Source organism: Mustelus asterias, chromosome 8 (assembly GCF_964213995.1).
Source record: "Mustelus asterias chromosome 8, sMusAst1.hap1.1, whole genome shotgun sequence".
Taxonomy (NCBI): Eukaryota; Metazoa; Chordata; class Chondrichthyes; order Carcharhiniformes; family Triakidae; genus Mustelus; species Mustelus asterias.
The window spans coordinates 1,195,775-1,201,083 of record NC_135808.1 but is presented as its reverse complement, the minus strand read 5'-3'; positions in this window follow the sequence as shown (position 1 = coordinate 1,201,083).

Sequence of the window (5,309 nt, the reverse complement as noted above, 5' to 3'; positions counted from 1 at the left end):
GGGATTGTTGTCAGTGCAGGTTTGATCGGCCGGATGGCCTCCTTCTGCATTGGCACTGTAAGGATTCTATGAGATGAGATTTAAAGTGCAGAATTTTACACTCCCCCAAGGCAGGTTCTGAGGTGAGGTGGGGTGGTGGGGGGGTGAAATTTCTCTCTGGCAACGCAACCACCCAAACCCAGAGGCAAGTTCATGCTTGGGTAGGCAGGGTCTCAGGTGGGAAACGTGCCCATTGACCTATTAAGGCCCTTAAGGGTCACTTAAAGGCCACTTTATCTGCCTAGCTTCAATCTTTAGACTGGCAGGAGTGGAGGTAGGTGGGAAAGTGACATTTAAACTTTTCCGCATTTTGGGTGAGAAGGGCCTCACTATAAAGGCCCCCTCACTCCTGAGACATTGGAGCTCTGCGGCATCCTCCCCCCCCCCCCCCCCCCCCCCCGCGACGCCATGTCCCCCTCTCGGCCAGCCTCCCCCTTCCCCTCTGGGTGTCCCCTACCGCCCCACTCCCCGGGACTCCTGGGACTTCATCTCAGGCAGAGTGCTGCAGTATCGCTTCTGGCCACTGCAGCGCTCTATCTGGCTGGGTTGAATAGCTGTTGGCCAATTTTACTGGCTGATCGCCAGTTCGCAGGCCCTAACCACCTCCTATTTACCATAGATGTGCAATCTCTCTACACCTCCATCTCACACCAGGATCACCTGAAAGCTCTTTGCTTCTTTCTTGAAAAGAGGCCTGAACAATTCCCATCCACCACCACTCTCCTCCGCCAGCCTGAACTTGTTCTATCTCTCAACAACTTCTCCTTTAACTCATCCCACTTTCTCCAAATCAAAGGAGCAGCAATGGATACCCGCATGGGTCCTAGCTACGCTTGTCTTTTTATGGGGTATGTGGAACATTCCTTGTTCTAGGCCGACCCAGGTCCCCTCCCACAACCCCTTTACCGGTACGTCGATGACTATTTTGGTGCCGCTTCATGCTCTCGTCCAGGCCTCGAAAAATTCATCAACTTCGCTTCCAGTTTTCACCCCTCCATGGCCTTCTCCTGGTCCATCTCAGACACTTCCCTTCCCTTCCTTGACCTTTCTGTCTCCATTTCCAGCAATAGACTATCTACCAATACACATGACAAGCCCACTGACTCCCACGGCTATCTGTACTACAGCTCTTTACACCCTACATCCTGTAAGGACTCCATCCCTTTCTCTCAGCTCCTTCGCCTCTGTCGCATTTGTTCCAATGATGCCACTTTCCAAAGTAGTGTTTCTAATATGTGCTCCTTTTTCCTCAACCGTGGATTCCCATCTACAGTTGTCGACAGGGCCCTCAACAGCTTGCAGTCCATCTCCCGCGCCACGACCCTCACCCCCTCCTCTCCATCCCAGAACAAGGATAGAGTCCCCCTTGTTCTCACATTTCACCCCGTCAGCCTCTGCATGCAAAACATAATCCTCCGCCATTTTCACCAACTCCAGCGTGATGCCACCACCAAACACATCTTCCCTTCACTCCCTCTGTCAGCATTCCGCAGAGACCGTTTCCCTCCAGGATAACCTAGTTCACTTCTCCACTATACCCAACACCTCTCCCATCACTCACGGCACCTTCCCATGCAATCGCAGAAGGTGTAACACCTGTCCCTTTACCTCTTCCATGCTCACCATCCAAGGTACAAAACACTCATTCCAGGTTAAGCAGCTCTTTCACTTGCACCTCTTTCAATTTGGTCTATTACATTCGCTGCTCCCAATGTGGTCTCCTCTATATCGGAAAGACCAAATGTAGACTGGATGATTGCTTTGCTGAGAACCTTCGGTCTGTGCGCAATCAGGACCCTGACCTTCCGGTTGCTTGCCATCTTAACACTCGATCCTGTTCGCATGCCCACATGTCTGTCCTTGACTTGCTGTAATGTTCCAGTGAAGCTCAACGCAAACTGGAGGAACAGCATCTCATCTTCCGGCTGGGCACTTTTCAGCCTTCTGGTCTCTACATCGAATTCAACAACTTCAGATGATTTGCTCTACCCTGCCTCAGTCCCCTTTGTTTTCATTCCATTTAATTTTTTACTGTTCTCTGCCTTTTATTTCTTTATTGTCTTTCTTCATTTTTCTTCCCCCCCCCCCCACGCCCACTCTTCCCCCCTATTTCCTCCCCCTTCCCTTAGAACATAGAAAAGCTACAGCACAAACAGGCCCTTCGGCCCACAAGTTATGCCGAACATGTCCCTACCTACTAGGCTTACCTATAACCCTCTATCTTACTAACTTCCATGAACTTATCCAAAAGTCTCTTAAAAGACTCAATCGAATCCGCCTCTACCACCACTACCGGCAGCCGATTCCACGCACCCACCACCCTCTGAGTGAAAAACTTACCCCTAACATCTCCTCTGTACCTACTCCCCAGCACCTTAAACCTGTGGCCTCTCGTGACAACCATTTCAGCCCTGGGTAAAAGCCTCTGAGAATCCACTCTATCAATGCCCCTCAACATCTTATACACCTCTATCAGGTCACCTCTCATCCTTCGCCTCTCCAAGGAGAAAAGACCTAGCTCTCTCAACCTATCCTCATAAGGCATGCCACCTAATCCAGGCAACATCCTTGTAAATCTCCTCTGCACCCTTTCTATGGCTTCCACATCCTTTCTGTAATGAGGCGACCAGAACTGGGCCCAGTACTCCAGGTGGGGTCTGACCAGGGTCCTATACAGCTGCAGCATTATCTCCCGATTTCTAAACTCAATTCCTCTATTGATGAAGGCCAGTATTCCATACGCCTTCTTAACCACAGCCTCTACCTGTGACGCTGCTTTGAGCGTCCTATGAACCCGGACCCTTTTCTCCCCCCCCCGCCATCTCCCCTTCTCTACATTCTACCTCTGTCCCATCTCCCCGCCCCCGACTCATCCCCGCCTCGCCCCACTTCCCCAACATCTTCACCTGTTACAGCTTCTCTGCTGTTTGGCCATTCACACCCTTTATGCTCTCTGTGGACAGCTATTAGCAGTCTTCTCCCCTGGTTTCTATGACTGTGATTCATCTTTCATTCCCTCACCCTGCAGTATAAATATCTCCCACTTTCTGTGCCTTTTAGCTTTGACAAAGTGTCATCTGGACTCGAAACGTCAGCTCTTTTCTCTCCTTACAGATGCTGCCAGACCTGCTGAGATTTTCCAGCGTTTTCTCTCTTTACTGGTTGATAGGTCTCACAGATGGGACTTCCTTCCAAGGGCAGCTAACTCAACCTTCAACTCCATCATTCTTACGAGACTCATCTCCAAACTTCATGGAATGGAGCTTGGCTCCTCCCTCTGCGACTGGATCCTGAACTTCCTAAACCACAGACTGCAATCAGTAAAGATAGGCAACAACACCTCCTCCATGATCAACACTGATGTCCCACAAGGCTGTATCCTCAGCCCCTTACTATACTCTTTATACACCTCTGACTATATGGCCAAATTCCCCTCCAACTCGATTTTTAAGTTTGCTGATGACACCACCGTTGTGGGTCGGAACTCAAACAATGATGAGACACAGTACAGGAAAGAGATAGAGAATCTGGTGAACTGCTGCGCCGACAATAATCTTTCCCTCAGTGTCAATAAAATGAAGGAGATAGTCATCGACTTCAGGAAGCATAGTGGAGGACATGCCCTTGTCTACATCAATGGGGATGAAGTAGAAATGGTCGAGAGCTTCAAGCTTTTAGGTGTTCAGATCACCAACAACCTGTCCTGGTCCCTCCATGCTGACATTATAGTTAAGAAAGCCCTCCAACGCCTCTACTTTCTCAGGCGACTAAGGAAATTTGGCATGTCAGCTACGACTCTCACCAACTTTTACAGATGCACCACAGAAAGCATTCTTTCTGGTTGTATCACAAGTTGGTATGGCTCCTGCTCTTCCCAAGACCGCAATAAACTACAAGGTGTCATGAACAAAGCCCAGTCCATCACTCAAACCAGTCTTCCATCCATTGACACTGTCTACACTTCCTGCTGCCTTGGAAAGGCAGCTAGCATAATGAAGGACCCCCTGCACCCCGGACAGACTCTCTTCCACCTTCTTCCATCGGGAAAAAGATACCAAAAGTTTGAGATCATGAGCAAACCGACTCAAGAAAAACTTCTTCCCTGCTGCCATCAGACTTCTGAATGGACCTACCTCGCTGATCTTTCTCTATACCCTATCTATGACCATAACACTACATTCTGCACCCTCTCCTTTCCTTCTCTATGAATGGTACGCTATGTCTGTATAGTGCACAAGAAACAATACTTTTCACTGTATCCCAATACATGTGACAATAATAAATCAAATCAAAAATCAAGTCTCCCCCACTACCAATCAATGCTCAAGTGAGTGTTAGGTGGCAGTGAGAGTTCGAGAGTTGGCAGCTGTGCGTTAGCCACTCACTCACCATTCTTAACATTCTACCCAAAGTGTCAGGGGAAGGGGTTAATGTCTGATCATAAGGGGTTGACGAAGCAGTTACCTTGGATTTTTAGTCAGTAATTGGAAAGAAAGACTTGCATTTTATACAGAGACTTTCACCATCATCAGACAATTCAAAACACTTTACAGCTAATTGTAATTCTTGAACTGCAGTCACTGTTAGAATATGGATTTGGTGGTGCAGTTGTAATGTCATTGGATTAGTAATAAACCTAAAAACTAGGAGCAGGAGTAGGCCATCCGGCCCTTCGAGCCTGCTCCGCCATTCAATAAGATCATGGCTGATCTTTTTATGGACTCAGCTCCACTTACCCGCCCGCTCACCATAACCCTTAATTCCTTTACTGTTCAAAAATTTATCTATCCTTGCCTTAAAAACATTCAATGAGGTAGCCTCAACTGCTTCACTGGGCAGGGAATTCCACAGATTCACAACCCTTTGTGTGAAGAAGTTCCTCCTCAACTCAGTCCAAAATCTGCTTCCCCTTATTTTGAGGCTATGCCCCCTAGTTCTCGTTTCACCCACCAGTGGAAACAACTTCCCTGCTTCTATCTTATCTGCTCCCTTCATAGTCTTATATGTTTCTAAAAGATCTCCCCTCATTCTTCTGAATTCCAATGAGTATAGCCCCACTCTACTAAGTCTCTCCTCATAAGCCAACCCTCTCAACTCCGGAATCAACCTGGGGAATCTGCTCTGCACCCTCTCCAGTGCCAGTATATCCTTCCTCAAGTAAGGAGACCAAAACTGTACACAGTACTCCAGGCGTGTCCTCACCAGCACCTTATATAGCTGCAACATAATCTCACTGTTTTTAACTCCATCCCTCAAGCAGTGAAGGACAA